Source organism: Meles meles, chromosome X, assembly GCF_922984935.1.
Source record: "Meles meles chromosome X, mMelMel3.1 paternal haplotype, whole genome shotgun sequence".
Classification (NCBI taxonomy): Eukaryota; Metazoa; Chordata; class Mammalia; order Carnivora; family Mustelidae; genus Meles; species Meles meles.
Window position 1 is genome coordinate 81,017,359 of NC_060087.1, and position 21,569 is coordinate 81,038,927.

Below are 21,569 nucleotides of genomic sequence, written 5' to 3' on the forward strand. Positions count from 1 at the left end.
CATTGGCAGTGATTATTGAGAGATATGTCTTTATTGACATCATGTTACCTGTGAAGTCTTTGTTTCAATAGATTATCTCCATATATTTCTGCTTAGTGATATTCTTGGATTTTTTCCTCTTTTATAGAACCCCCCTTAATATTTCTTGCACTGCTTGCTTAGTGGTCACATATACTTTTAAACCTTGCTGGTATTGGAAGCTCTTTATCTCTCCATCCATTTTGAATATCAGTCTTGCTGGATAAAGTATTCTTGGCTGCACGTTCTTCTCATTTAGTGCCATGAATACATCTTACCAGCCCTTTCTGGCTTGCCAGGTTTCTGTGGACAAGTCTGACATTATTCAGATGGGCTTCCTCTGTACATAGGGAATCTCTTCCCCTAGCTGCTTTCAGGAGCTCCTGTCAAAAATTTTGACTCATCTTTTCCACAATCAAGTGTCTTGAGGTCTTTCTAGATTCCATGATCTTAGGGGGGCATCCTTTCTGCCTCTAGTACACGAATGCTGGTCCCATTTGCCAGATTGGGAAAATTTTCATGGAGAATTTGAAACTCCACCATTTTCTTACACCATCCACATTGATAAACTCAAAATGGAAAAAAGACCTCAACATGAGCCAGGAATCTATCAGAATCCTAGAGGAGAACATAGGCACTAACCTCTTTGATATCGGCCACAGAAACTTCGTTCAAGACATGTCTCCAAAGGCAAAGGAAACAAACATGAAAATGAATTTTTGGGACTTCATCAAGATCAAAAGCTTCTGCACAACAATGGAAACAGTCAACAAAACAAAGAGGCAACCCACAGAATGGGAGAAGATATTTGCAAATGACAGTACAGACAAAGGGGTGATATCCAAGATCTATAAAGAACTCCTCAAACTCAACATGCGCAAAACAGATAATCACATCAAAAAATGGGCATATGACATGAAGACATGAACAGACACTTCTCCAAGAAGACATACAAATGGGTATCAGACACATGAAAAAATGTTCATCCTCACTAGCCATCAGGGAGATTCCAATCAAAACCACATTGAGATATCACCTTACATAAGTTAGAATGGCCAAATTTAGCAAGACAGGAAACAATGTGTTTTGGAGAGGATGTGGAGAAAGGGGAACCCTCTTACACTGTTGGTGGGAATGCAAGTTAGTGCAGCCACTTTGGAGGACAGTGTGGAGATTCCTCAAGAAATTGAAAATAGATCTTCCCTATGACTCTGCAACTGCACTACTGGGTATTTACCCCAAACATGCAGATGTAGTGAAAAGAAGGGCCATCTGTACCCTGATGTTCAGAGCAGCAATGGCCACAGTCGCCAAATGCTGGAAATAAACAAGATGCCCTTCAATGGACGAATGGATAAGGAAGATATGGTCCATATACACTATGGAGTATTATGCCTCCATCAGAAAGGATGAATACCCAACTTTTGTAGCAACATGGACGGGACTGTAAGAGATTATGCTGAGTGAAATAAGTCAAGCAGAGAGAGTCAATTATCATATGTTTTCACTTATTTGTGGAGCATAAGAAACAACACAGAGGACATGGGGAGTTTGAGAGGAGAAGGGAGTTGTGGGAAATTGGAGGGGGATACGAACCATGAGAGACTATGGACTCTGAAAAACAATCTGTGGGTTTTGAAGTGGCAGGGGGTGGGAGGTTGGGGGAACCAGGTGGTGGGTATGATGGAGGACACATATAGCATGAAACACTGGGTGTGGTACATAAACAATGAATTCTGGTACACTGAAAAGAAATTAAAATATTAATTAATTACTTAATTAAAAAAGAATACTCTATCTATTAAGGCTATCATTCAGAACAGGAGATGTACAATTTCCTAGACAAACAGGAACTGAAGGAGTTTGTGACCACTAAATCAAACCTGGAAGAAATATTAAAGGGAAACCTGAGTGCAAAGGAGAAACTAAAAGTGACAAAAACAAGAAAGGATCAGAGAAAACCTCTAGAAACAATGACAAAACAACTAATAAAATCGCAATGAATACATATCTATTAACTATTACTTTGAATGTAAATGAACTATATTCTCAATCAAAAGAAATAGAATGTCAGAATGGATTTAAAAAAAAAAAAGACCCATTTATATGCTCCCTACTAGAGACCCATTTTAGGTGTAGACACCTGCAGATTGATGGGAGGTATGCTGAAAGAAAACTAGAATAGCAATATTTATATCTTACAAAGTAGACTTCTTTGTTCCTTTGATACCTGCTTTGGTATCAGGGGTAAGCTGGCCTCCTAGAATAGTTCGAATGTTTTCCTTCTATTCCATTATATGTAAAAGTTTGATAAAGATTATCATTACTTTTTTTAAGTGCTTTGTAGAATTTACCAATGAAACCATGTGGTCTTGGGCTTTTCTGTGCTGGAAGATTTTTTTATTCCTAACTCAACTTTCATTCTTGTTATTGCTCTAAGAAGATTTCTTACTTCTTGAATTCAAGTTTCATGATTTAATGTTGATAAGTTGTGCATTTCTAAGAATTATCTGGTTTTCCCCCTCAGTTATCTAATTTGTAAGTATATAATTGTTTATAGTAATGTCGTCGTGTTATGTATTTCTTTTTTTTTAATTATTTTTATTTTTTTAATTTGTTTATTTGCAGCATAACAGTGTTCATTGTTTTGGCATCACACCCAGTGCTCCATGCAGTACGTGCCCTCCCTATTACCCACCACCTGGTTCCTCAACCTCCCACCCCCCCGCCCTTTCAAAACCCTCTGGTTGTTTTTCAGAGTCCATAGTCTCTCATGGTTCATCTCCCCTTCCAGTTTCCCTCAACTCCCTCTCCTCTCCATCTCCCCATGTCCTCCATGTTATTTGTTATGCTCCACAAATAAGTGAGACCATATGATACTTGACTCTCTCTGCTTGACTTATTTCGCTCAGCATAATTTCTTCCAGTCCCGTCCATGTTGCTACAAAAGTTGGGTATTCATCCTTTCTGATGGAGGCATAATACTCCATTGTGTATATGGACCACATCTTCCTTATCCATTCATCCGTTGAAGGGCATCTTGGTTCTTTCCACAGTTTGGTGACCGTGGCCATTGCTGCAATAAACATTGGGGTACAGATGGCCCTTCTTTTCACTACATCTGTATCTTTGGGGTAAATACCCAGCAGTGCAATTGCAGGGTCATAGGGAAGCTCTATTCTTAATTTCTTGAGGAATCTCCACACTGTTCTCCAAAGTGGCTGCACTAACTTGTATTCTCACCAACAGTGTAAGAGGGTTCCCCTTTCTCCACATCCTCTCCAACACACGTTGTTTCCTGTTTTGCTAATTTTGGCCATTCTAACTGGTGTCAGGGGTACCTCAGTGTAGTTTTAATTTGAATCTCCCTGATGGCTAGGAGTGATGAACATTTTTTCATGTGTCTGATAGCCATTTGTATGTCTTCATTGGAGAAGTGTCTGTTCATATCTTCTGCCCATTTTTTGATATGATTATCTGTTTTGTGTGTGTTGAGCTTGAGGAGTTCTTTATAGATCCTGGATATCAACCTTTTGTCTGTACTGTCATTTGCAAATATCTTCTCCCATTCCATGGGTTGCCTTTTTCTTTTGTTGACTGTTTCCTTTGCTGTGCAGAAGGTTTTGATCTTGATAAAGTCCCAAAAGTTCATTTTTGCTTTTGTTTCCTTGGCCTTTGGAGACATATCTTGAAAGAAGTTCCTGTGGCTGATATCGAAGAGGTTACTGCCTATGTTCTCCTCTAGGATTCTGATAGATTCCTGTCTCACGTTGAGGTCTTTTATCCATTTCGAGTTCATCTTTGTGTACGGTGTAAGAGAATGGTTGAGTTTCATTCTTCTACATATTGCTGCCAGTTTTCCCAGCACCATTTATTGAAGAGACTGTCGTTTTTCCATTGAATATTTTTTCCTGTTTTGTCGAAGATTATTTCACCATAGAGTTGAGCGTCCATATCTGGGCTCTCCACTCTGTTCCACTGGTCTATGTGTCTGTTTTTATGCCAGTACCATGCTGTCTTGGTGATCACAGCTTTGTAGTAAATCTTGAAATCGGGTAACATGATGCCGCCAGTTTTGTTTTTGTTTTTCAACATTTCCTTAGCAGTTCGGGGTCTCTTCTGATTCCATACAAATTTTAGGATTATTTGCTCCAGCTCTTTGAAAAATACTGGTGGAATTTTGATCGGAATGGCATTAAAAGTATAGATTGCTCTAGGCAGTATAGACATTTTAACAATGTTTATTCTTCCAATCCAAGAGCATGGAACAGTCTTCCATCGTTTTGTGTCTTCTTCAATTTCTTTCATGAGTGTTCTGTAGTTCCTCGAGTACAGGTCCTTTACCTCTTTGGTTAGGTTTATTCCCAGGTATCTTATGGTTCTTGGTGCTATAGTAAATGGAATTGATTCTCTAATTTCCCTTTCTGTATTTTCATTGTTAGTGTATAAGAAAGCCACTGATTTCTGTACATTGACTTTGTATCCTGCCATGTTACTGAATTGCTGTATGAGTTCTAATAGTTTCCGGGTGGAGTCTTTGGGGTTTTCCATATAAAGAATCATGTCATCTGCGAAGAGAGAGAGTTTGACTTCTTCCTTGCCAATTTGGATACCTTTGATTTCTCTTTGTTGTCTGATTGCTGTTGCTAGAACTTCTAATACTATATTGAACAAGAGTGGTGAGAGTGGGCATCTTTGTCGTGTTCCTGATCTCAACGGGAAGGCTGCAAGCTTTTTCCCATTGAGGATGATATTTGCTGTGGATCTTTCATAGGTAGATTTCATGAAGTTCAGGAATGTTCCCTCTATCCCTATACTTTGAAGTGTTTTCATCAGGAAAGGATGCTGGATTTTGTCAAATGCTTTTTCTGCATCCATTGAGAGGACCATGTGGTTCTTCTCTCATGTTATGTATTTCTGTGATTATTTGCTGTATTGTTTTCTATTTCTTGTTTTGCTTATTGAGTCTTCTCTCTTCTTTCTTAGTTAATGTTGTTTTTTTAGCACTGCCATTTTTTTTTAATGGTCATTACCTTCAGTGTTATGTTGTCATTTATTCTGGTCTCCATTTTATTTATTTTTAATTTTTTTAAAGAGTTTATTTATTTATTTAACAGATAGATCACTAGTAGGGAGAGAGGCAGGCATAGAGAGAGAGGAGGAAGCAGGCTCCCTACCAAGCAGAGAGCCCGATGTGGGGCTCGATCCCAGGACCCAGGGACCATGACCAGAGCCGAAGGCAGAGGTTTTAACCCACTGAGCCACCCAGGCGCCCCTATTTATTTCTAATTTTTATGTCTTATTTTCCTCCTTTATTAAATTTAAGCTAAGTTTCTTCTTCATTTTCTAGTTCCTTGTGGTGTGATATTAAGCTGTTCGTTTGAACTTTGCTTCCTAATACAAACATTTATAGCATAAATTTCCACTTAACATCTGCTTTTGTTGCATCCTATAGGTTTTAGAATATTGTGTTTTCTTTTTCTTGTATTTTGAGACATACTGGATTTGCCATTTGATTTTGTATTTGTCTATTGCTTGTCCAGTAGTGAGTTGCTTAATATTTACATATTAAATATTTAATATTTACATTGTAGGTTTTCTACCTCGTTTTATTGTTAATCTTTGCTTTTGTACCACTGTGGTTGTAAAATACGCTTGGTAGGGGTGCCTGGGCGGCTCAGTGGGTTAAGCCTCTGCCTTCAGCTCAGGTCATGATCCCAGGGCCCTGGGATCAAGCCCCGCATTGGGCTCTCTGCTCAGCAGGGAGCCTGCTTTCCCCTCTCTCTCTGCCTGCCTCTCTGCCTACTTGTGATATCTCTCTGTCAAAATAAATAAAAAAAATCTTTAAAATACACTTGGTATGATTTCAGTCATCTTAAATTTGTAATATTTGTTATGTCTCTTTTCATGTGATTTAACCTGAGGATTCTTCTGTGTTACATGAGGAAAATATAACTTCTATTTTTCTTGGATGAATTTTTTTTTATTCAACACAGAAAGAGTGATCACAAGTAGACAGAGAGGCTGGCAGACAGAGGGGGGGAAGAAGGCTCCTTGCTGAGCAGAGATCCCAATTCCAGGCTCAATCCCAGGACTCAGGGATCATGACCTGAGCCAAAGGCAGAAGCTTAACCCAATGAGAGACCCGGTGTCCCAGAATGTTTTGTATATATCTTTTAGAACCATGAATCCGGAAGTATATACATCAAGTAAAAAATGTTCTTTTTGGAAAAAATGAATATAAAGAACTTACACAACTCAACATCAAAAGTAAATAAATAAATAAATAAATAAATTTTTAAGTGGGCAGAAGACATAAACAGTTATCTCTCCAAAGAAAGCATACAGGTATCCAACAGACACATGAAAAGGTGCTCAATATCACTAATTATCAGAGAAATGGAAATCAAACCACAGTGAGATACCACCTCACACATGTCAGAATGGCTAAGACCAAAAACACAAGAGACAAGTATTGGTGAGAATGTGGAGTAAAAGGAATGCTTGTGCTTTGTTGGAAGAAATGCAAACTGGACAACCAGTATAGAAAAGAGTATGGAAGTTCTTCCAAAAATTGAAAACAGAATTACCATGTGATCCAGTAATTTCATTTCTCTGTATTTACACTAATTTGAGAAAATACATGCAACCCCATATTTATTGCAGCATTATTGACAATAGTCAATTTATGGAAGCAAAGCAAGTGGCCATCAAAAGATGAATAGATAAAGATGAAGTGGTATATATATATATATATTAGAATGTCACTTAGCCACAAAAAAGAATGAAATATTTCCATATGAAAGAGCATGGATGGATCTAGGGAATATAATGATAAATGAAATAAACCAGTCAGAGAAAGACAAATAACACATTTCACTGGTATGTGGAATTTGAGAAAGAAAAGTAACCAACAAAGAAACAAAGAGACAAATAAGAAAGCAAAGCAAAACAAAACAAAACAAACAAACAAACAAAAACCAGACTCTTAAATATAGAGAACTGGTGGTTACCAGAGGGGAAAGGGGTGGGAGGATGGGTCACATAGGTGATGGGGGAAAAATGATTCAACCACTTGTTTCTGAGCCCTATAATTTACTAGACATTAGGCTAAGCTATTTTATCTACATAAAATCAGTGATGGTATTGCTATCCCTATTTATATATAAAAAAGAAATATAGGAAAGCTAATAAAGAAAGTGAATAGTAAAACCAGGATTAAAATCTAGGTTTTCTGTTCCTTCTACACAGTATCCCTGAATCGTATAGATACTGCAACACCAGTATATAGGATTGCCCATTCTACCTGATAACACCATCTACAACTCTAAGGTATTTATAGAATTTCTGCATTAGAGTTCTCTAGGAAAACAGAACAAATAGAATATATAGATATAGATATACATATACATATATGCAAACATTTTCAGATTAAGTGTGTTTTAACTCGAATGTGTCTTAGATAAACAAGTTTGTTTTTGATTTCATATAATTGAACTTATCAATCTCTTATGCATAAATATATAAAATATTTATATATATATAACTGTATGTTAAATATAAGGAGATTTATTATAAAGAATTGGCTCATGTAATTATACATGCTGATATGTACTAACACGTATAGTCAGCAATCTGGAGATCCAGGAGAGCTGAGGGTTTAGTTCCCATCTGAATCCAAAGGGCTGAAAACCAGGAAAGCCAATAGTGTAAGTTCCAGTCCAAGTTTAAAGTCAGGAGAATATCAATGTCTCATCTCAAAAAACATTAGGCAGATAGAGCAAATTCTCCTTTATTCTGCCTTTTTCTTCCATCTAGGACTTCAGTTGGTTAGATGAGGCATACTCACATTGAGGAAGGAAAATGCTTTATTCAGTCTTATGATTTAAATATTAATCTCACCCAGAAACATCCTTGCAGACATACTCAGAATGTGTAACCAAATAATGGGGCACGATTTGGTCAAGTCAAGTTGACACATAAAATTAACCATCATACTTTTCTTCTTGAAAAAGGATAACTTTTGAGACCATGGTGAGGTATGTAAAGGATCTGATAATATAAAAGTTAAGCATACATGGAGATAATGCCCTTTTTTTTAGGATTCATTTGTTTATTTAAGAGAGAGAGGAGAAGAGTGAGAGCATGAGCAGGGAGAGGGACAAAGGGAAAGGAAGAGAGAATCCTCAAGCAGACTCCTGACTAAGCATGGAGCCTAACTTGGGGCTCAATCCCAGGACTCTGAGATCATGACCTGGGCCAAAACCAAGAGTTGGCCACTTAACTAACTGAGCCACCCAGTTGTCCCAGGGAGGGAATGTTCTTTAAATTCAAAATTGATTCAGAATTTATTTTCACCTATATTTCCACATCAAAACCTCTTGGGGTAGATAAATGTTTTAGGGGTAATCTAATCCAACTATTTACCTAGTCCATGAATCTCTTCCTTAATATTCCTGTCCTTATATATCTCTAGTGACTCTAAACTCACTGTTACTTGGAGTTGCCCATTTCCTTTTCAGAAAGCATCATGCTGAATGAAAGTAGGAGATTATCCTTACAACCTTGGGATAAAAAAGGACTTCTTACTTAGAATGTGTAACTATAAAGGAGAAGATTGATAAGTTCAGTTACCTAAAACAAAAACAAACTTGTTCCTCTAAGACACATTAGAGTTAAAACACAAGTAATAATCTATGAAAATATTTGGATTACCTATAATTTATATAATACATTACATATAACCTAATTGAAAAAATACAAAGAAAATACAACTAGATATTTCAGAGAGAATAGAACATAATTAGCCTATTAATATATAAAGCATCCTTAACTTCATTAATAATCAGTGTCCTATAATTAATAATGATTAAACAAAATTTATATTCACCAAATTTTCAAAAATTAAACAATCTGGCAATATCAAGTGTTGACAAGAATATGAAGATGTTTCAAAGAACATGAAGCCATACTCGGCTAGGAGAAGAATAAATTTCTGATGAATAAAAGTTAGACACTATCTAGAAAAACTGAACATATGAATATTTTATGACCCAACAATTCTCCTAAGCTTTTCTGTCAAGATGTACTACCAAAGAAAGCTCATACAAGAAAGTTCATAGCAGCAATGTTCATGACAGCAAAACCTGAATAAAACCTCATAGTCCATAAGAAGTTGATAGGAAAAAGAAATACTCTTAATTACTCTTATACTCACACAACAGACTGCTATATGCCAGTATAAAATTTTAATGAACCACAGATACAGACATCAGTAATCATGAATCTCTAAAATATAATTTTGAGGAAAAGAAAAAAGAGACAGATATATATATATATACACACACACACACACACACACATATATATATAAAATCATAATATTCATATCAATTCCAAAGCCAAGCAAAAGTGAACAATATAGTGTTTAAAATTGTATACATATGTATGAAAATAGTAAAGAAAACCAACAGAATCAGTATATAACACAAAACTTAAGATTGTAGTTACCTCTGCAATGGAGGACATGTTATGTGATTGGAAGTAAATACAAGGGGATACTTAAATACTGATATTCTTGTTTCTTCAATTGAGTGCAGGAAAATTGAGGTTTTTTTTTTTAATAGTCTCAGAGGTAGAATTTAATGATTCATCAGTTGCAAATAATACCCAGTGCTTATTATATCAGATGCCTTTTTTAATACCCATTACCCAGTTACCCTATCTTCCTAACCCACTCCCCTCCAGCTACCCTCAGTTAGTTTCCTAGATTTCATTGTCTCTTGTGGCTTTCCTCCTTGTCAATTTTCATCTTATTTTATTTTTCCTTTCCTTCTGCTATGTTTATCTGTTTTGTTTCTTGAATTCCACATATGAGTGAAATCATATGGTATTTGTCATTCTCTGACGGACTTATTCTACTTAACATAATATGCTTTAGTTCCATCCATGTTGTTGCAAATGGCAAGATTAATTTCTTTTTGATGGCTGAGTAGTATTCCATTGTATACATATACCACTCTTTATCCATTCATCTGTTGATGGACATCTTGGTTCTTTTCATATTTTGGCTGTTGTGAACATTGCTGCTGTAAACACTGAAGTGCATGAGTCCCTTCAAATCACTATGTTTTTACCCTTTGGATAAATAATTATTAGTACAATTCCTTGGTCATAGGGTAGTCCTAGTTTTAACTTTTTGAGGGAACTTCATACTGTTTTCCAGAGTGGCTACACCAGTCTGCGTTCCCACCAACAATATAAGAGTGTTCTCCTTTCTCTGCATCCTCACCAACACTTGTTTCTTGAGTTGTTCATTTTGGCCATTATGACCAATGTGAGGTGGTATCTTATTGTGGTTTTGATTTGTACTTCCCTGATGCCAAGTGATGTGGAGCATTTTTTTCATGTGTCTGTTGGCCAACCTCAATACCTTACTCCCCTATGGCAATCATCAATTTGTTCTCAGTGTTTAAGAGTCTGTCTTTTAGATTCTTTTTTTTTCTTTGTTCTTTTAATGTTATCTTTCTGAAACCACAGAATGCATTGTATATACTCTCTTTTCATGAATGACATACTTCATAGTAAAAAGAAAAATCCTATCATAGTCTCCTTTTGCCTTCTAATTCAAATACAAAGTTTCTGACATGATTTCTAGACCCTGAATAATCTGATCCTTCTCTAACTAATTATTACCTACTATGTCCTGGTATGTATTTTACCTTTCATGTACTTTCTTATGTGATTTCCATTAACCTGAATGTTTTCCTTGCTCACTTCTGCTTATTTCAGCCAAACTTACCCTTTAAGGTTGACTTTATGCCCCAGTACCTTCATGAAAAGATTTGAGAATATCCAGTCCAATATTCACTTCATTCTTCTTTGCAACTTTTTTGTTTTCTAAAAATAGAAGCTCTGTACCACAAAATGTACCACTTCGTTGGTCTCTGATTGTTTTATGTGTTTTTACATTTGTGTTATCAGTACTGTACTTCTTTTTGCATTTTCTTAGAACCTAACGGTTATGGGATCACCAAACATAGTCCATAAATACTTGCAGTTAGTGCAGTTGGTTAGAAATCCATATTACATGGACTTTACATAAACCTATATAGACCTAATGCTCTGAAAAAAAAAACAGGAAAATAAATACAAAATTAGTCAAGTAGAGGTTCTGCTGTAATACTCAGGAATTTTCACCTTTGACACAACCTTTATAGGCAAATAGACCAAAAAATTATTTTTAACATTTTTTATTATTATTATTATTTTATTATGTTATGTTAGTCACCATACAGTACCTCATTAGTTTTTGATATGGCATTCCAATATTCATTGCAAAGCAATATATCTAAATGAATCATCTGAATATATTACGTGCTGGAATTAGAAACTCTGAATGAGTGTGTTCCACATTAGTGAAGTTTTGAGTGACTGCTTAAGATTAGATTAAATTAATAAATGGCATCTTATCTTGTACAGGTATTTAAATTTGCTTGCAAAGCCCCTGTCTGCAGACTCCCACTCTTCTTAAGCTACAATATTACTCAGATGCATGCATAAGCAAATTTCATATTATAAAATGATAGCACATGCACAGAGGCACTGCTGCACTTGTTTTTATATAGCTACAAAATCACCAAATTGAAGCAAGATTAGTTCATAGACCAAAAAAAAAAAAAAAGATGCCTTTTGTCTTTCCTAGAACTATTTATCTAATCCAATTGTAAACATATGTAATGAGCTCTCACACAGTAGTGTCAATTCTCTTGAAGTCTTTCTGAAATCTGCAGAATTCAATCTCTATGAATTTGGATATAAAAATTCTAGTTTGTTGGGCACCACAATTATTCTATTGTTGTCCCCAGGCTTGCTTTTTCTAGGATATCTCTCTGTAGATGTAAAGAAAACTGATCAAATATTTGGCTTATAAATAATATTTGGAAACACCACATGGTATAGTATCAGTTGGTTTGTATTTGTCATGAAAGGAAATGAAAGAATTTCAGACAAACTTCCCTTCATCAGGGTTCCAACATTTCTTTCTGTGTTTGCAGCTTATCCAACTGTTTTATCTTTATTATATCAGCATTGCTCTCTCACCCAAAAAGTCATATACCAGATAATGTGCTTTAATCAAAATTGGGACCTGAAAGCCAAGTCTACTAGCAAAGTAGTTGTCCACATCTGGATGCCAAATCTGAAACTACTCATTTTGAACTTATTTCTAAAACAAAGACGATTTAGAGAATAAGTCTTGAAAGAATTGACAAACAAAAAATAATAGGACTTCTTTTGTGGGGTGTTGAATATGGTTATTTCTTTTTCTCCAGCTCCTATTAAGTTATTGCTCTATTGATCTTATACTCTTATCCATTCTTCTATAGGAAAGGCTATTTTAGTATATTATATGAAGTTCTTATAAATTCTGTTTTTAATTAACTTTCATATCATTTATATGCAAAAATAATATATAATTCAGAAAGTTTTGTTCTTATTTTGTTTTATTTTATATTATGGAAGATGATATTTAGCATCATTTTTTAAAATTTCTGTAAGTTTATTCTTATTGCTTTCAAGAACAAAGGAAGGATTTATAAATGGGAAACAATAATAAAAAATAAAAGCACATTTTGGATGGCATTACCATACATACAACTGAACATTACATACTATATTCTGAATTAAGTTACTTAAACTATGGAATTTTCTTAAAGAGATAAAGAGATTTAAGTTAAAAGGAAGTTATTTTTAGGATTCTTCCATATAGTATGACACATTACTCAGAAATGAAATATTTGCTAATCAGAAAATAAGTCAGATGAAGTGTTTCAAGTACAATAATCTAAAGAATTTTTTGGCTTATCACCAGCATCAACAAAGCAGTTGGGTGAATTAAGGTTTTATGTAATGATGTATTTCAGATTTATTCTCACTTTGAACTTTTTTTTCACCTTCTCTTAAATTCCAGAACAATAGCTCCTTCCTACCTCAGAGCAATAAAGTGAAAGAGACACAGCAATTAGGAATTGTTCTCTATAATAATGGGGCATTTAGAAAATACCCATGAAGAAATTCAGGATAAGGTGAAAGACTACTCTACTTGGCACTTTATTTCTTTTTAAAATTTTTATTAGTAACATATAATGTATTGTTTGTTTCAGGGGTACAGGTTGGTGATTCATTGGTCTTACACAACTCACAGCACTCATCATAGCATATGGCACTTTACTTCTTTCAGATCCTGAAACTCTTGGGGTGTATGTGTGTGTGTGTGTGTATGTGTGTGTGTGTGTGTGTGTTTGGGCTGAGAAGGTGTGATGGAAGTGGAAGGTGGACAGTGAGACAGGGGATGGATGGTGAGTCCTGGACATGATGTAAGGGTAAGAGCAAAACTTCACTGCAGGTTTTATCAAAAATATTTCCATTGTAAAATATGTCCTCACAGGAAGCATTGACAGATGGAGTAAAGTAAAACAATCCACCATGCTTGAGAATCTTGCACCATGCCAGCTGCATCCATTTAGAGGCTGTGGAGAAATGTCAATCACTATTAAAGGAAATCATCTGAGACTATTAAAGGAAATCCTCTGAGACCAGGAAGCGGAAGATAGATTTGCAAATATCTCCCTTTCAGGGCTCTGGTAATGCAGTGTTATCTGAACTTGTAATCATCATTTGTTAACTCAAGTACTAGGGGATCATTTTGTTTACTATAGCTATGACTAATACTGATGATCCATTAATTGTATTTCATGAACCTACCTAATTCACTGGAAAATACAAGGGTTGCAAATTTGCTCCAGGCATTATGTAACACTTTTCTCCTGAGAATCAGTCTGTTAGTATTTGTAATGCATACTGAAGATGGAAATTGCTGTATAAATAATAGCCATTATCTTGTGGTACAAACAACAGCAGCTACTCCATTAGGAAGGGAAAATAGCAATATATGACTGTAATATAAAAGTCAGAGGCACGCTTCCATCCCATCATACCCTACATTCTACCATGCATTAAAATAAGGCGGTTGCCTAGAATGCACCAAAATTAATAAACCATATCTTTTACTAAGGAAGACTTCATGATTAAAAGAAAACCAGATATCTTTACAGCCCTACTATGTTTGCAGGGTTGTAGGTAGGGAAATATTGTAATCTTAACTGGTGAGGGAACAGAAGACTGGCTGAGGACAAAGCGAAATCAAGCTTCCCCCACCCCACTCCTGGATGGGACATATGTGACATTCTTTAGGAATCTCCCACCTATCTTAGTGTTAATACCTTGCTAGAGGGAAAATGACCTTGACAATCACAAGGCCTCAATGCCCCCTGTATCCTGTAGATCCCCTTTAGCATATGAAAGTTCTATTGAAACCTCCTTTTTTCTTTACTTCCTCAACCCCAGCCTACATAACATGCCACCTCTCATATCCCCAGGGCAACATCTCTTCCTGTCCATGGGTCCTGTCCCATGCTTTAATAAATTACCTTTTTGCACCAGAGATGTCTTAAGAATTCTTAAGAATTCCTTCTTAAGACGTCTCTGGTGCAAAAAGGTAATTCAGTAATGTGACAGAATACAAAATCAATGAACAGAAATCAGTTGCTTTCCTATACACTAAAAATGAAAATACAGAAAGGGAAATTAGAGAAGCAATTCCATTTAATATAGCACCAAGAACCATAAGATACCTGGAAATAAACCTAACCAAAGAGGTAAAGGATCTGTACTCAAGGAACTACAGAACACTCATGAAAGAAATTGAAGAAGACACAAAATGATGGAAGACAATTCCATGCTCTTGGATCAAAAGAATAAACAATGTTAAAATGTCTATACTGCCTAGAGCAATCTATACTTTTAATGACATTCCGATCAAAATTCCACCGGTATTTTTCAAAGAGCTGGATCAAATAATCCTAAAATTTGTATGGAATCAGAAGAGACCCTGAATCACTAAGGAAATGTTGAAAAAAAAAAATAAAACTGGCAGCATCACGTTACCTGATTTCAAGCTTTATTACAAAGCTGTGATCACCAAGACAGCATGGTACTGGCATAAAAACAGAAACATAGACCAGTGGAACAGAGTAGAGAGCCCAGATATGGACCAACAACTTTATGGTCAACTAATCTTCGACAAAGCAGGAAAAAATATACAGTGGAAAAAAGACAGTCTCTTCAATAAATGGTGCTGGGAAAATTGGACAGCTATGTGTAGAAGAATGAAACTTGAGCATTCGCCTACACCATACACAAAGATAAACTTGAAATGGTTAAAAGACCTCCACGTGAGGCAGGAATACTCCAAAATCCTAGAGGAGAACATAGGTAGTAACCTCTTCGATATCAACCACAGCAACTTCTTTCAAGATGTGTCTCCAAAGGCAAAGGAAACAAAAGTGAAAATGAACTTTAGGGACTTCATCAAGATCAGAAGTTTCTGCACAGCAAAGGAAACAGTCAATAAAACAAAGAGGCAACCCACAGAATGGGAGAAGATATTTGCAAATGACAGTACAGACAAAAGGCTGGTATCCAAGATCTATAAAGAACTCCTCAAACTCAACACACACAAAACAGATAATCACGTCAAAAAATGAGCAGAAGATATGAACAGACACTTCTCCAATGAAGACATACAAATGGCTATCAGACACATGAAAAAATGTTCATCATCACTAGCCATCAGGGAGATTCAAATTAAAACCACATTGAGATACCACCTTACATCAGTTAGAATGGCCCAAATTAGCAAGACAGTAAATTACATGTGTTGGAGAAGATGTGGAGAAAGGGGAACCCTCTTCCACTGTTGGCGGGAATGCAAGTTGGTGGAGCCACTTTGGAAAACAGTGTGGAGATTCCTTAAGAAACTAAAAATAGTGCTTCCCTATGACCCAGCAAATGCACTACTGTGTATTTACCCAAAAGATACAGATCTAGTGAAAAGCAGGGCCATCTGTACCCCAATGTTTAGAGCAGCAATTGTCACAGTCGCCAAACTGTGGAAAGAACCAAGATGCCCTTCAACGGACGAATGGATAAAGAAAATGTGGTCCATATATGCTATGGAGTACTATACCTCCATCAGAAAGGATGTATACCCAACTTTTGTATCAATATGGATGAGACTGGAAGAGATTATGCTGAGTGAAATAAGTCAAGCAGAGAAAGTCAATTATCATATGGTTTTGCTTATTTGTGGAGCATAAGGAATAACATGGAGGGCATGGGAAGCTAGAGAGGAGAAGGAGTTGGGGGAAACTGGAGGAGGAGATGAACCATGAGAGACTGTGGACTCTGTGGAATGAACTGAGCGTTTTGGAGGGGAGGGGGTTGGGAGGTTGGGTGAGTCTGGTTGTCGGTCTTGTGGAGGGCACGTATTGCATGGTGTGGTGCATAAATAATGAAGTCTGGAACACTGAAAAGAAACAAACAAAAATAAGTAAAAATAAATAAAAAGAATTCTTTCTTGGCCATCAGCTCTGGACCAAACTTACATTCTAAAGCTTCATCATTAACCACACTGCCAACCAAAAGATTGGCATAAGAATGCTTCATTCAGTTGCTGTTGCTAATCCAAAACTTACATTCTAACGCTTCATCATTAACCACACTGCCAACCAAAAGATTGGCATAAGAATGCTTCATTCAGTTGCTGTTGCTAATCCAGTGCTGTGGTAATTGGGAAAGGCCCTTTCCATGCTCACTCACTCCCCAAATCTTTGGAATGACCACTGTGACAATTGGCTCAAGTTACAAATGATAAAGATAAAACTAAACTCAAAATTAAGTGTCAGTTCACTTGTAATTAAAACACAAATTGAAATATAAATTTACATGAAAATGTGTCATTCAGAAAAGAATACTGATATATCTCTAATTCCATAAGTAAACCATGAGAAAACTCAAAGAAGCAGCTGTGTGTGTGTTTTTTTTTTTAAGATGGAATCTTTTTTTTTAAGATTTTATTTATTTATTTGACAGACAGAGATCACAAGTAGGCAGAGAGGCAGGCAGAGAGGGAGGAAGGGAAGTAGGCTCCCCGCTGAGCAGGGAACCTGATGTGGGGCTCGATACCAGGACCCCAGAACTATGACCTGAGCTGAAGGCAGAGGCTTTAACCCACTGAGCCACCCAAGTGCCCTGCAGCTGTGTGTTTGAAAATGTTTTTTATTAATGTATAAATTAGTTTTGGGTATGCAACATAGTGATTTGACATTTGCATATGTTGTGAATTTGTAAACACAATAAATTTAGTTATCATCTATCACCTTAGAAATATTGACTGTATCTCTTATGCTGTACATTATATCTCTGTGACTTATCTATTTCATAACTAAAAGTTTGTACTTCTTGATTCCATTAACCTATTTTGCCTCTCTAACCCCCTCCCTTCTGGAAGTCACCAGTTTATTTACTTTATCTATGAATCTAAATTTTGTTTTGTTATTTTTGTTTATTTTTTTATATTCCACATATAAATGGAGTATGCACTATTTTTCTTTCTCTGAATGACTTATCAAACTTTGCATAATACTCTTAAGTAAGGTCCATCCATATAATAAGTGATTAACTTGCAAAATCTTGTGTTTTTATGCCTTAGTAGTGTGTGTGTGTGTGTGTGTGTGTGTGTGTGTGTGTGTGTGTGTGTGCCTGTGTACTTATTATCCATCAGTGGATGCTTAGGTTGCTTCTATATCTTGGCTATTATAAATAATGCTTCAGTGAATATACCTTTTTGAATTAGTGTTTTCATTTTCTTCAGATAGATACCCAGTAGTAAAACTGCTGGATCATATTGTATTTCTATTTTTAATTTTCTGAGAAACCTCCATACCATTTTTCATGGCGGCTGCACCAATTTACATTCCTACCAACAGTGCACTAGGGCTTCCTTTTCTCCATATCCTCACCACACTTGTTATTTCATGTCTTTTTGATAATAGCCATTCTGATAGGTATAAAGTGATAGCTCACTGTGGTTTTGATTTCCATTTTTCTCATGATTAATGATGTTGAGCATCTTTTCATATGCCTGCTGGCCATCTGTATGTCTTCTTAGGGAAAAAAATGCTATTCAGTTCCTCTGTTCATTTTTAATTTTTTTTGTGTGTTACTGAGTTTTATGAGTTCTTTATATATATTGGAAGCATTAGCCACTGTAATTAGGCAAGAAAGAGATTAAATGCACCCAAATTGGAAAGGAAGTGGTAAAACTGTCACTATTTGCAGATGACACAACACTAAATACAGAAAACCCTAGACTCCCCCCAAAAATCTGTTAGAACTAAGAAATCAATTTGGTTTTTTAAATTGAATTCTATCAGTTGTAGGATGCAAAATTAATTTATTAAAGTTTCCTGTGCTTTTATACACTAATAAAGAACTATCAGAAAGAGAAATTATGAAAACAATACAACTTATAATCACATCAAAAGAATAAAATACCGGGGCCCCTGGGTGGCTCAGTGGTTTAAGCCTCTGCCTTCGGCTCAGGTCATGATCTCAGGGCCCTGGGATCGAGCCCCGCATCAGGCTGTCTGCTCAGTGAGGAGCCTGTTTCTCCCTCTCTCTCTGCCTGCCTCTCTGCCTACTTGTGACCTCTCTCTCTGTCAAATAAATAAATAAAATAAAATAAAAAGAACAAAATACCTAGTTATTGGTTAAATTTATTTATTAAATTTATTTAAATTTAAATTGGTTAAATTTAACCAAGATGTTGAAAGACTTGTCACTGAATACTATGACAGTGATAAAAGAAATTAAAGAAGACATAAACAAATGGAAAGATATTCCATGCTCTTTGATTGGAAGAATTAATATTATTAAAATGTGCATACTACACAAATTGATCTACAGATTCACTACAATTTCTATCACAATGCCAATGGAATTTTTTTCATAAAACTAAAGCAAATAATTATAAAAATTATATGGAACTACAAAAAACCCTGAATAACCAAAATAGTATTGAAAAAAAAAATGGAGAACGTATTAGGATGTGTCACAATCCTGGATTTCAAATTATACTACAAAGCTACAATAATCAACTCAGTATGGTACTGGCATAAAAGCAGACACATAGATCAATACAATAGAATAGAGAGCCCAGAAAAGAGCCCATGTATAAGAATGAAACTGAACTACTATCTTACAACATACACAAAATGGATTAACGACTTGAATGTAAGACCTGAAACCATAAAACGTCTAGAAGAAAACAGATGATAGTCTTTGATATCAGTCTTTGCAATGTATTTTTTTGTCTTTGTTTTTGTTTTTTATTTTTTGTTTTATATTGTTTTGTTTTGTTTTGGATCTGACTCCAAACACAAGAGGAATGGAAGAAAAAATAGACAAATAGTAATACATTAAATTAAAAAGCTTCTGCATAATGAAGAAAACTGTCAACAAAATAAAAAAGCAGCCTACTGAAGACATTTGCAAATCAAAATTTTAAAGCTTCTTAGTGCTAAGTAGCACTTAAGACCTAAGCCTCGGGGCACCTGGGTGGCTCAGTGGTTTAAGTCTCTGCCTTCGGCTCAGGTCATGATCTCAGGGTCCTGGGACCGAACCCCTCATCCAGCTCTCTGCTCAGTGGGGAGCCTGTTTCTCCCTCTCTCTCTGCCTGCCTCTCTGCCTACTTGTGACCTCTCTCTCTGTCAAATAAATAAGTAAAATATTAAAAAAAAAGAGCTCAGCCTCAAATCTCAGGGAGGTTCTAGACTGGAATACATTTCTAAAGGAGTTGTTTTCAGATTTTTAGATTTCAAATACCTTTAGAATGTTAGCATATATTTATCATGTACTACTATAACCATTTCCAAAAGTAAAGTACATTTAAAAATATAGTACAAAAAAAATATAGTACAAAACACTTAAGTACAGAATAAGTAAACTGCTATAAGAAAGGACACATAGCAAAGTTAGAACCACATTATGTATTTTGTGTGTACTGGGTAAGTTACCTAACCTGTCAGTTCCTTCGGGTTCTCCATCTCTAAGAGAAGGCAATATCTTTGTTATGAGGAATATAGGAATTAACATAAAAAGTTCTTAGAATAGAATGTGTCAACCTATATTCAAGATGTAAGAATTTAATTATCTCTCTATATAAATTCCTTATTAATTAAAAAAAATCTTATTACCATAGACTGCTGATAACCTTATCTTGGACCCACACTGGTCCTCAGATCTGCATTTACAAACTCTGGTCTAGAAGACTCACAGTGCTCTATAATACCAGAGAGTGTTACTAGGGAACTGCACTAGTTTGTAATAATTAAAGCCCCTCAAAGGAGAATAAAATGCTTCATCTTAACAACTATTGATTAAGGATGGTTATCAATATGCTTAAAAAGTCTCCAGTGTCATGTATCATATGTTTTGGTTATTTGCATGAAGATATAGATAATAATGCTACCCTAAATTAATTGAACACTTGAAAAGAACCATTCATTCATGTTTTTTTTAATTCTCTGATACCAATACATTAGTGAATTCAGTCAAACCTAATTCCAAAACATAATCTAAATCTACAAACTCCCTTAATTTACATTGCTACCACTGTTGCACAAGCAATCATCACCCTTTTGCTGAACTTCCATCCTAACTGGCCCTTCTACTTCCACTCTTGCTATATCTACATCATTTTCCACACAACAATCACAGTGATCTTTTTTTTTTTTTAAGATTTTATTTATTAACTTACTTGACACAGAAAGAAAACATAAGCAGGTGGAGTGGCAGGCAGAGGGAGAAAGAAGCAGGCTCCCCACCTAATAGAGAGCCTGATGTAGGGCTTGATCTCAGGACCATGGGATCATGACCTGACCTGAAGGCAGACACTTAAGGTGCCCCAATCACAGTGATCTTTAAACAGAAATATAAACCTTCTAATGTCTTCCCATTTCACTTAAAATAAAATCCAAAATCTTACCACAGCATAAAATGCCCTGAATGATTTAGTCCCTGTCTATCTCTCTGACCACATCTTCCACTCCACTCCTTCATGATCTCATGGTGCTAATGACACTGACAGTCATGATGTCAGTTGACTGCTATAAGTTTTCTATGAAATGTCTTTATCTGCCCTGTTTAATAGTATAACATCTCTTAGGTTTAGAAGAATATCTGAATTAATGAATGATTTTTTTCAGGTATCATGTTAAATTATTTATAAACATTATTACATGTCATGCACATAATAACACCATAAAGTACATTTATTATTGTCTTCATTTTACAGATAAAGAACCTGAAATTATACAGTTAAATAAATTCCCAAAGGCAATGGAGATAATAAATATCAATGTCAGTATCCAGATACATAATTTAACTATATTTCACTCCTTCTCTTAGTCTCATATGATACTTCTCCTTATCTAATGTAGGAAACTATTATCAATATTTCAGGTTTAAGGAGTATAAAAAACAAGGAAATATACTGAAGACTTAATGACAATACCAAAAGTTTACTACTACAGATTGGGAACTAGACAAAAAATGAATAAAATGAAACATAATAGAAATAAATTTGAAGT